At 43.4% G+C, this 11,414-nt stretch overlaps 1 long non-coding RNA gene across 1 annotated transcript in view; it reads right to left on the bottom strand.

Moving 5' to 3' along the window:
- The window catches only part of LOC109375486 (uncharacterized), a 60,167-nt gene extending 52,198 nt beyond the window's left edge, over nucleotides 1-7,969 (bottom strand). The window contains exons 1-2 of the long non-coding RNA XR_002122589.1: nucleotides 7,794-7,969; nucleotides 7,368-7,578 (exon numbers count right to left, since the gene is read on the bottom strand). This is a non-coding gene — a long non-coding RNA (uncharacterized LOC109375486). The remainder of the gene's footprint in view (nucleotides 1-7,367; nucleotides 7,579-7,793) is intronic.
- Between the last annotated feature and the right edge of the window lie 3,445 nt (nucleotides 7,970-11,414).

The raw sequence follows: 11,414 nt of genomic DNA, 5'->3' as shown, positions 1-11,414 counted from the left end.
CAACTAGACTGAAGAACAAAAAGACAGCAACTTGTCTGTTCCCCTTCCCCCAATTCCCCAGCACTGTTCCCATCCCCCAATTCCCCAATAAAAATCTAAAAAAAAAAAGTAGCTACTATAAAATATTATATTAGTTTCAGGTGTACACCAGAGTCATTAAAGATTGATATACCTAGAGAAGTGATCACCATAAGTCCAGCAACCATCTGACACCGTACCACACTATCACAATATTATTGACTATATTCCCTATGCTGTACATTACATCCCCATGACTTATTTGTTTTATACCTCAAAAGTTGGACCTCTTATTCCCCTTAACCTTTTCCCTCTTTTTTAAAATTTTCAATTGCAGTTGACACTCAATATTATTTTATAATAATAGGTATATAGCAGAGTGTTTAGCATTTATATAATTTAAGAAATGATCCCCCTGACTAATCTAATACCCACCTGGCACTATACATAGCTATTGCCATATCATTGACTATATTCCCTATGCTGTATTTTACATCCCCATGACTATTTTGCAACTACCAATTTGTACTCCTTAATCCCTTCCCCTTTTTCCACCCGCAGTCCAAAACCCCTCCCATCTGGCAACCATCAAAATGTTCTCTGTATCTATGAGTTTGTTTCTGCTTTGCTTGTTTATTTTGTTTTTTTTTGGATTCCACATATACATGAAATCTCATTGCATCTATCTTTCTCCGTCTTACACTCCACTCAGCACAATACCTCCAGGTCCATCCGTGTCTCCACAGATGGCAAGAACTTATTTCCTTCTTTGGCTGAGCAATATTCCATTGAATATATATATCACCTTCTCTTTATCCGTTCTTCTATCAGTGGACACCCAGGCTGCCTCCACATCTTGGCCATTGTAAACAATGCTGCAATGAACATATGGCTACAAAGGTCCCCTCAAAATAGCGTTTTGGGATTCTTTGGATAACTACCCAGAAGTGGAATTACTAGGTCCCTCTTGGTCTCTTGTTATAGCCTTTGTTTTGAAGTCTATTTTGTCTGGTATAAGTATTGCTATCCCAGCTTTTTTCTTTCTTTTTTTTGTTTCCATTTACATGAAATATCTTTTTCCATCCCTTTACTCTCTGTTTGTGTCTTTCAATCTGAAGTGATTCTCTTGTAGGCAGCATATGTAAGAGTCTTATTTTCCTATACATTCAGCCCTCATATATATGTGTATATATATATATATATATGTATGTATATATATGTGTATATATATACACATATATATACATATACATATATATATATTAAATATTTTATTAGGGAATTGGGGGAGGGGAACAGCTAAGTTGTTTTTCTTCAATCTTCATTGTGGAGGGCGCCAGTCGCCATCTGGCTGCCCATCGGCAGCTCGTGGCCTTTAAGCTCAAGGTGCTGTGTTCAATCTTAGCTGTGGGTAGGCATAGCCACCATCCCATGTGGGAGTCAAACCAGCAGCCTTGTTGTTAAGAGTGCACGCTCTATCCACTGAACCATCTGGGCAGCAGCTCAGCTCAAGGTGCCAAGTTTAGTCTTAGTTGCGGGTGGGCGTAGCCTACCATCAAAGAGGCAATCTTGTTGTTACACCAGCTGAGCCATCCTGTCACCTTTTGGTGCTCAGCGACAGCTTCCGGCCCAGCATCACTGGCCCTGTTGCTCAGAGCTCGTGTTCTTAAGCCAACTCTTAACCAACTGAGCCACTCAGCCGGCCCCCCTCCTATGTCTTTTGATTGGAGCATCTAATCCATTTACATTGGAAGTAATTGTGGATAGATATGTAGCTATTGCCATTTGATTATTCATAATTTTGATCTCCCCCACCCCGTCCCCCATTCTAAGAGTCCCTCTAACATTCCTTGTAATACTGGTTTGGTGGTGATGAACTCCTTTAGCTTTTTCTTGACTGGGAAGCTCTCTATCTGTCCTTCAACTTTTAAATGTTAGCCTTGCTCAGCAGTCTTGGTTGTAGGTCCTTGCTTTTCATCACGTTGAATATTTTGTGCCAATCCCTTCTTGCCTGCAGTTTCTGTTCAGAAATCAGCTGACAATATTATGGGGGCTCCCTCATAAGTTACTAGTTGCCTTTCTCTTGCTGCTGTTAGGATTCTCTCTTTGTCTTTAACTTTTGTCATTTTAATTATAATGTGTCTTGGTGTGGGCCTGTTTGGGTTCAGCTTGTTTGGGACTCTGCGCTTCCTGGACTTGTATATCTATTTTCTGCCTTAGGTTAGGGAAGTTTCTAGTCATTATTTCTTCAAATAAGTTCTCAATTCCCTGCTTTGTCTCTTCTCCTTCTGGTAGCCCTGTGATGCAGGGGTTACTCTTGTTGTTACTCTTGATGTTGTCCCAGAGGTCTCTTAAAGTATCCTAATTTTTTTTTCTTTTTGCTGTTCCAATTGGGTGTTTTCTACTACCTTGTCTTCCAAATTGCTGATTCGATCTTCTGCTTCATCTAGTTTGCTGGTGATTCCTTCTAGTGCATTCTTTATTTTAATTATTGTATTCTTCACTTTTAAGTGATTCTTTCTTATGGTTTCTATATACTTTTTTTTATGCTTGCTATCTCTTTGTTCAAGTTCTCACTAAGTTCCTTGAGCATCTCTTGGTCATTGTTTTGAACGCTGTATCTGGTAGTTTTCTTGATTCCATTTTATTTAATTCTTTTTCTGGAGTTTTCTCCTGTTCCTTCCTTTGGGACATATTTGTTTCCTTATTTTGGCAGCCTCTCTGTTTCTATGTATTAGATAGATCTGCTATATCTCCCATTCTTACCAAGTGGCCTTATTTAGTAGGTGCCCTGTGGGGCCCTGGCACAGTTTCCCTGGTCACTTGCTCTGGGTGTTCGAGGAGTTTCCCTTGTGTGGGTTGTGGGTGCCCTACTGTTATAGCTGAGCCTTGATTGCTGTTGGCATGTCAGTGGGTGGGATTGACCCTCAGGCTGACTGGCTCTGGGGTTTGGCCATGCCCACAGCTTATGGGCTGCTATGTGGGGAGGGGGGACTTTCACCACTGAATGGTATTCATCCCAGATGGCACTGGTGCCTGTTGAGTTGGCCCTTTGGGTGTGCTACTTGTGGGGCTAATTGGTTAGTACTCTGCTGTGGTCTGAAGCCAACCTCCAAGTATGTTGGTTATGGGGCCTCTTAGGAGGGGCTGCAGTGCAGGCCCAGGTCAGCCACTGTCTGTGACTGGCCAGGGATTACCCTGGTGGGAGCTACAAAGAGATCCATGGTTGTTTGCTTCCTGTGCTAAACCTGGAGGCATGTAGGCGAGGCCATGCTGTGAACTGAGGACAGCTGCCACCAGTACCGGGCCTGGGATAGCTCTGCAAAAAGCAAGGACACCCCAAGGCCTGCTTCCACCTGCTGGTTCCCTTAAGTTTCAGCTACTGATAAAGCCTTGTACAGTACGTGAGTTGGGTGAGGCAGAGTCTCATGGAGTCACCAGAGTGGGAAGAGTTGTAGTCACCAGATTCATGTAGATTATGATTTGGTGCCAGTTCTGAGCCTGGTACCACTCAGCAAAAGTCTCAGAGCACATGGAGGCCAGTTGCTGCCCACCTGGGGCAAGTGGACTTTGGTAATTTTCCAAGAAAGAGTGAAATTCAGGCAATGCTGGCTGCTCACAGTGAAAGTGCCTCAGGCATTGGGGGTGTTGGGTGAGGGCAGGGTCCCAGCAGAATCATTAGGGTGGAGCCAGTGGAGCTCACTGACCAATTCAGATTCAGATTTGTCCATGGGGATGGGGGAGGGGTCAACACAAGAAAGATGGCTCTCTGCCATCTGCACAGGAGAAGGCCTCCTCACAGGGGAAATGGCAACTGTCTTCTAGCCCTTGCCCAAAGCCACAAACCTCAGTCTGCCCCCCACATAGCTCTGAAGCCCTCTGAGTCACCATCCCTCCACCAGAGCCCAAGGTGAGTGCCTGGGAGTAAGAGACTCTGTGCGCAAGTTGTTGGAGAGGACATATGGGTTTTTTCCAGACTTCTGTCCCACCCATATGGTTGGAATCCCCACTGTTTTTTTACAGCCAGTTGTAGGAGCTCCTCTTCCCAGCACTAGTAGTCTGGGCCGGGGAGGCTAGTGTGGGCCTGGGGTCCCTCGCTACTCTCGGGGGAACATCCTTGGCTGAGATATCTCTCCTGATTCTCAACCACCACATGGAGGCTGGGGGCCAGCCCATTTTGTGTCTCTGCCTCTCCTACCAGTCTCAACGTGGATTCTTTCTATCCTGAGTCATAAAACTTCTGTTCAGCCAGACTTCAGGTGGTTCTCCAGGTTAATTATTCTATAATTTAGTTGTAATTTTAATGTGTTCACGGAAGGAAGCAAGAACAGTGTTAATCTACTCTACCATCTTGGTTCTCTCCCGTCAGATACCCTCTTAACTCCTTCAAACATTTGCTCAGATCTTATCTTTTCAATGAGGCCACGCCTTACCAACTTCTATAATGTCACAGCTTCACTTTGCTCAAATTTGTCTTTTTTTTATAGCACTTTTTACCTATTAATATCTATGTTATTTACTTTTATGCTCATTGATTATTGTCTGTGTCTCCCCACTAGAATATAAGCTCCATAAATGCAGAGATCTTTATCTCGTCTGTCACTGACATGTCCCAAGCACCTAGAATAGTGCTTGGCAAATATTTTTGGAATGATTGAATTGTATTAGAGAGGAAATCTAAGTAATATGGAAATGTTAGCAGTTCCTAAGTTTGATATTCTTTATTACACTTAAAAGTTATAGTTATCCACTGCTGAATCTTGGTCACTTTATTAATGACTATTTCCATGGTACTTATCTTTAATCATGTATAATACACTTTGTTTTTATGCTATTTAAGTTAAAATAAGTTGCCTTTCAAAATTGGGCACTCTATTTATGACCATGCCTAGAGTCTGTGAGATTCTAATTCCAGTTTCCTAAGTGCCAAGGTACTCTAATTCCCAGTCTGATATCTTTGCAAATGCACATATATGCTTTCTAAATGCTTTTTAAAAGAAAATTAGCAATGTTCAGAATAATAATTGCCTCTATTGAGATAAAAGGGGAATGCCATTGAGAGAAAGTCAGAAGATATACTGGTAATATTTTACTTCTTAAGCTGGGTGATAGATATCCAGATGCTGGCTATACTGTTATTTATTATAATTTACATATACATCATACACCATATTTTGTATGTATGAAATACTTCATAATAAAAATGGAAGGAAAAAGTTAATCTAGTCTAGTGTTTACTTATTCTACTACCACTCTTTATTTTTCTCTCCAGTTTGATATGTTGTAACTCTCTGGACACAAATCTTCCAGCCAGTTTGTGGAAACATAAGTTGTAGACTCACTAAAGGGTTTTAGGTATAAAAATAATTAAAACATGATTGAAGAGGATTAGAAGTAAATAAAAATAATAATGTTTTTTGAAAGTAAGATGGTTTAAAGAAATTCAAAGTGGCAGATCAGTCATTTATAGCAATGGATTTTATAAATAGCTCATTTTAATAATAATATGAAAATATCTAGAACTTTTTATTTATAAGTGAAAACAGGCAAAAAACCAAAAAACCCAAAAACCAGTGGGTGATTGGTATACATTCTTAGGATATAAAAATACAAAAAATTTAATGGATACTACATACCCTATAAGTAATGTGTTTAAGGTTTAAAGTAACTAAATAATAAAGTAACCCATATTACAAAGTTATATATTTTGAAAAACAATTTAAAATATTTTAATCTAATATTGACCTGCTTAAGCTTGGGCACGTCAACTCCCTATGTCAGTTTGTCAATAGAATGGAAATTCTTACATATAGGCCAGAAATTGACTCTATTTTAAGAGGAACTTCTCAGAAACAAAAGGCCTCTAAAGTGTTGATATTTCAGAATCTAACCAAATGTTTTATTATTATTATTATCTCCATTCTCTTTTGTTAGTGGTCAGCAATTCTAACTTTGCCAGCATTCCAGAACAGGACAAATTCAAAAAGAATTACAGCAATTCCTCAATTGCTACTTTAATGACAGACATAATATAGTCCAATAATCTTACTTTATGATAAATTTTCTCAGGTCCAGAGAGATTAAAGCAACTTAATCAAGGTCATCTTTGTTCTAATTAAAGGCAGATATGGAACTAGAACTCAAGTCTCCCAAATACCCAGAGAAGGCACAGATATTAATATTATGAACGTGATTAAGTACTAAGAGTCTGAAGATGACGTTAAATTTCTTAAGACCTTTCACAACACATTGAGCAGACAGGAAATACCATCTGGAAATGTGATATATTTCTTAGTAGACTCTCTGTTAATTTTGTCAGCCAGCATTACTGTAAGACTGCCCATGTGCTGTTTAGTATTTCAGTGAGGCCAGAAGGAAAATTGCCACTGAAGGTTTATTCAAAGAGACAAAAAAATCTTTATCTAAAATTTCTGTTCAAAGGCCTAGAATTTATAATTAGTAGTAGCTAGTACCCTTGCCTTTGTTTAAACCACATTACACCAACAGAAATAGCATCCCCAGGAATAATAAATACATGTACCTTTTCCCTCTATGTTACTCCATTTCTTTTTCTTTAATGATCACATGGAAAGTTTTTTTTGAACTGCTTTGCTGTGAATGGCTAGGTAACAACGCATTTAGGGTTCCATATGGTATGAAGGATAAGAAATACCTCCCCAGGAGGAAAACAACAGGCACACTGGGCAGGTCTTCAGCCAGACCCCTGACTTAAGGTCCTCCAGAATATAAGGCATCCTACTTAGTTTCCTTCAGTCTGTAATACAGCACTCTGGACATTAATTTCCAACTCAAATTACAAAACTTGTGCTTGGTGTCTAAAGCTTTCCGTTATCTTATTTTAAAAGGAAAAGGGCAATAATTCGGAGGAAAAGTTATTAAAAAAAAACAACACAAACAGTTGTGTGAAACTTTTGAAGGGAGGAAATGCTCTTAAGATGAGTCAGAGCCTCTCAAATTTTCACAGGACTTGCAAGAATCCCTGCAGAGTTGGTCAGGCTCCTGTACCTGCCAGACAGGTGGAGGTTCATACCCGCGCTCGGTTTGACCTTGAAGCCATTTTCTGGGCAGGAAATCAAAACGGAAAACAGAGCGCGGGGAAGGCGACCCGAACCCCCAAAAGCCCGCGGAGCTAGGTCAAGTGCAGAGATCCACGATGGGGACCCCGGGACCCACGCCCCTCAAGGACGAAGCTGAACTGGGGTGCGCGAGTTCACCCGGGAACGCTGGATCGGGCCTTCGACTCCAGGGGCTTGACACATGGTCCCAAGACAGCCCCGAGGGTCCCGACTGCAGCTCTCAGCGATCCCGGGCGGGCCCGCGCTGCTTACCTTGACGGTTCTTTGAGGACTTGACGGAGACTTGGCTGGGTGCGGGACGGCGTCGGGGTACCGGCCAGGGAGGAGACTTGGTGCACTGGGCTGCACCCCGCTCAGGTCCGCGGCCTCGGGGAGGAAGTCGTCTCAGCCTTGCCCTTCCCCCGCAGCGCGCAGACTTGGGGCGCTCTCCGCTCTGCTTTGCATGGAGATGTGAGAGGGGCGCCTGGTTGGAGACACACACGGAGAAACACATATGGAGAACGACTCCAAAAACTCGCGGCTGCTCTGTCCGACTCATCGGGTTTGTGTCCCATTTCTTCTTACTTCCCCCCTCTACACCACAACCGTGAAGAAAAAAAACGTTTTTGTGTTTTTTTTTTTTTTTTTTTAAATTCTGGGAAAAGTTGTGCCTTCCTGTCGCACGCATTCCTCCCCTACCTGCGCCACGCGCCCTCTTCTCTTTGGAGCGTACCCTGGCGAATTGACAACCTTCTTTGTCGCCTCGAAATATTATTAGTGGCTAAGGGCTTTGGGGCCAGATGATGGTTCCATAAAAGCCCTAAACCCCGATTTCTTTCAAAACGGTCTTCCTAAGTGTTTACTTCAGCCCTTTCTGTGCTTCCTCTTTCGGGAGAGTTGTGCAAGGCCTGTTTCGCCGCCGCGCGTAGCCCGCCTGCAGGGGACCGGCGCGGGAGTGGGGCGGGGAGCAGCCCCACGCGTTCCGCCCGCCCTCCCCCTGGGAACGCGCCGCTGCCTGAAGTTAGTAGTCTCTGCCAGAACCTGGGGAGAGAGGGTGGAGAGGTTGAGGGGTAAGGGGTGGGGAAGGGTGCGCTCAACAGAGGCCATTTCTCAACGATCAGATTGGCAAACCCCCTCCTCCCCAAAAGATTAACCACACTCAGTGGACGGGCGAGGCTGTGGCCTCTCACACATGGCTGGTGGAACTCCGAAATGGTATGAACCCTGGGGGGCGGGGGGAGGCGGGGTGCACTGGGCAATAGCTATTTAATTTACATATGCAATTACCCTTTGACCCAGCGATGCCACTTCTAAGAATGTATTTCAAAGATACAGTGAGGAAAAGAAGTAATACATATACACCAGGCCATTTTTGGCCGCCTGATTTGTAACAGCCAAGGACTGACTGGAAATAACCCCAGACTGCTGGAGTGGAGTGTTCTGAGAGGAAAGTGGAGAGATCCGAAAATACAGAAGTTAAAATCAGTTACGATGTGTAACTGTGGTTGAACGAACCTCTTCTTCCCCCATACAGCTGTGTCTTCAATATGTGAGGAGGTGGTGGAGACTTGAAGACATAAATTAGAAATGTAAATTAATTAGGTAATTTCAGATAGTTCAGTTATTTCTTTAATGAGAAACCATTGAGCACCTTCTCTTCTAAGAACAATGAAAACAAGTAGTGAAGGAAATAATTCTTTCTCTCATGGATGGTACATTCTAGTTGGGAGAAAACAATACTTTGATGTTTAACATGTCAAGTAATGTAAGTATTTTGAGGGAAGTTAGGAGGTGAGGGATAGACAATGATGGGAGTGGGGATGGAGTCTCTATACTAATTATTGTCGTCAAGGAAGATCTACCTGATAAGTGACACTTGAGCCAGACCTAAATGCATGAGAGATTAATCCATGTGGATTTTAGGATGAGAATATTCCAGGCAGACGGAATAGCACACTCAGGAGTGAGGAGGGCATGAGGTGTTGGAAAAACAGCAAGGAAGGGACTATTCTGGCTGTAGTAGGGACTTTACTGTGAGTGATGGGAAGCCACTGGAAGGTGCTGAGCAAAGTCATAGCGTTATATAGAAAGTCAAGTCAAACAATGGAGTGATTTTCATGGGAAAGGAAAAAAGGTCAGAGAACGCCTCTTTGCAAAGTAATGTAGAGGGGCAGTCCTTCAGAGACTTGGAAAGCTTTCCAAGAGAAGGGAGAGCAAGCAAAGGTCTTGAGGTAGGAAGGCAGAAGATTAGAAAGAACGACAGTGTGACTGGAATATAGTGAAAGAGGACAGAGAGGTAGGCAGAGACCAGATTAAGTAGGGCCTTACGGTCAGCCTTGAGGACTCTGGATTTTATTTTAATCACAATGGGGAACTATCGGAAGGTTTTGTAAGCAGTGAGTACATGATTTAGCTGCTTCTGCTATATACCATCATGCTGGTTGGTGACTGGAAAATCGATTGAATGGGGCAAGAGAAAACGCAGTGAGAGATTGCTCAGACTGAGACAGTAGTCCAGGTGAAAGATGATGGTAGCTTTCATCAGGGTTCTTACGGCGTGCATGGGTGAGAAGAATTTGGATTCAAAATACAGTTTCAAAGCAGAACCAACAGCGTTTGCTGATGCGCTGGCACAGGGTTAGGGGAATGGCAGAAGGGATTAGAATTGAACGTAAACCAGTGTGAATGGAGTTCTGGGACCTCTCCTGAGAGGCAAGGCCAGATAAAGGTCAGTAGCAACAAGCTGTGTAGACCACATGCACTACATCAAGGATTGTTTTCTCATCCTAAATGCAAAGAGATTGTGTTAAATAATATTTCAGGATGGCAGGTGGTGGGATTTGTGTTTTAGAAAAATCACTCTGGCTGTGGTTTGGGAAATTGATCAGGTGGGGGAAAGAATGTGTACAGGAAGATTTCTGAGCGAGGCTGAAAAAAAGATTATGTTGGGTTGAACTAGGTTTCTGGCAGTGGAAATGGAAAGAAATGGATGGACCTGAGAGATATTTAGAAGGCGGCGGCAGGAGATTGTGATGACTGGATATGGGCAGAGTGAGGAGGAGGAAGGAGCCCAAGATGACGTCCAAATAAGGCTTGGGTAATTGTGGATGACACTGCCTTTCATTGAGATGAGGAACCTTGGAAGAGGACTATTGGGGGAGGGGAAGATAATGAGTTTTCTTTTCAGCAAGTTGAGGTTGATAAGCCTTTGAAACATCCTGTTGGAGACTTCAGGAAAGGGCTGTGTATGAGAGTCTGATGCTCAGAGGAAAGTACGTTTAGAGTTAAGAGATACACAGTTTGAGCAATCTGCCATTGGTGAGATTGCTTGCAGAGAAGTGAGTGGGGTGAGAGAACGACTTAAGGCTAAGCTTTAAGGAATGCCCTCATGCAAAGCAGAGGAAGCTGAGCCTGCAAAGGAGATGGAGGAAGAGCTCTAAAGGGGAAGGAGGCAAACCTAGAGAAGGTAATGTTGTGGAAGTCACCAGTGGAAGGGCGTAATCAGTCATATCCACATCTGGAGATGTTGAAAGGAATGTAGGATGAAGACTGAGCCCTGTGCATTGGCTTTAGCTATGTTAATGACCTCAGAGACTTATTTTAATAGCACGATGGGGCTGGAGGCCAGACTAGGTTGAGGAGTGAATAGGGTGTAAAGAAATGAAGACAGTGAACAAAATAACCCTTTTGAGTAGTTTGCATGTGAAGAAGAGAAGGATAGGGAGGCAGTGAACAGGGCATGTGAAGTTGAGGAAGATTTTATTCTTTTTAAAAAAATTTTATTAGGGAATTAGGGGAGGGGAACAGTGTTGGGGAATTGGGGAAGGGAAACAGACAAGTTGCTGTCCTTTTGTTCTTCAGTCTAGTTGTGGAGGACTTTGCTTCACTGGCCCCTGTTAGTGTTATCATTGCACTCTTCCCGGGTGAGGCAGATCGGTCGCCCGCCTCTGGACGGCCACTCATGCCGGCTCTTGGCAGCTCACACTGGCTGCCGGCCACTCACGCTGGCTGCTGGCCACACACGGTAGCCCATGGCAACCCACTGCAGCAGGGGCTGCAGCCCACGCCATTGCCGGTGACTCACGGCAGCCCAGTTCCAGGTCGAGCTGTTGTTCAGCATCTTAGCTGTAGAAGGCGCAGCGTCACTTGTCCTCATACGTGGGATGCAAACCGGGACCCTGCTGCTCAGAACTGGCATCCCAAGTCAGCTCTTAACCAATGTGCCACTCGGCCAGCCCAGATTTTATTCATTTTTAAGAAATGGTTTTCAAATAGGAAAAATCCAGATGAGAGAGAGAGAGAGAGAGAGAGAGAGAGAGA

The sequence above is a fragment of the Hipposideros armiger genome, unplaced genomic scaffold (genome assembly GCF_001890085.2).
Source record: "Hipposideros armiger isolate ML-2016 unplaced genomic scaffold, ASM189008v1 scaffold_962, whole genome shotgun sequence".
Lineage (NCBI taxonomy): Eukaryota > Metazoa > Chordata > Mammalia > Chiroptera > Hipposideridae > Hipposideros > Hipposideros armiger.
The sequence above is the reverse complement of the archived record's forward strand: the minus strand, read 5'-3'. Positions and strand labels throughout refer to the sequence as shown.